The following is a 492-nucleotide window of genomic DNA, read 5'->3' on the forward strand; positions in this document are numbered from 1 at the left end:
ACCAATCCCCCCTCCCTCCTCCCCTTTAAAACCCTGTTTGTCTCTCAGAGTCCGTAGTGTCTCATGGTTCATCTCTCCCTCCAATTCCCCCCCCCATTTTTCCCTTCCTTCTCCTAATGCCCTCCATGCTATTCGTTATGTTCCACAAATAAGTGAAACCATATGATAATTGACTTTCTCTGCTTGACTTATTTCATTTAGCATAATCTCCTCCAGTCCCATCCATGTTGATGTAAAAGTTGGGTGTTCATCCTTTCTGATGGCTGAGTAATATTCTATTGTATATATGGACCACATCTTCTTTATCCATTCGTCTGTTGAAGGGCATCTCGGCTCTTTCCACAGTTTGGCTATTGCGGACATTGCTGCTATGAACATTGGGGTGCATATGGCCCTTCTTTTCACTACATCTGTGTCTTTGGGGTAAATACCCAGCAGTGCAATTGCTGGGTCATAGGGTAGCTCTATTTTTAAATTTTTGAGGAACCTCCA

This window comes from Leptonychotes weddellii, chromosome 1 (assembly GCF_054177405.1).
Source record: "Leptonychotes weddellii isolate Sample4059 chromosome 1, ASM5417740v2, whole genome shotgun sequence".
In the NCBI taxonomy this organism is placed as follows: Eukaryota; Metazoa; Chordata; class Mammalia; order Carnivora; family Phocidae; genus Leptonychotes; species Leptonychotes weddellii.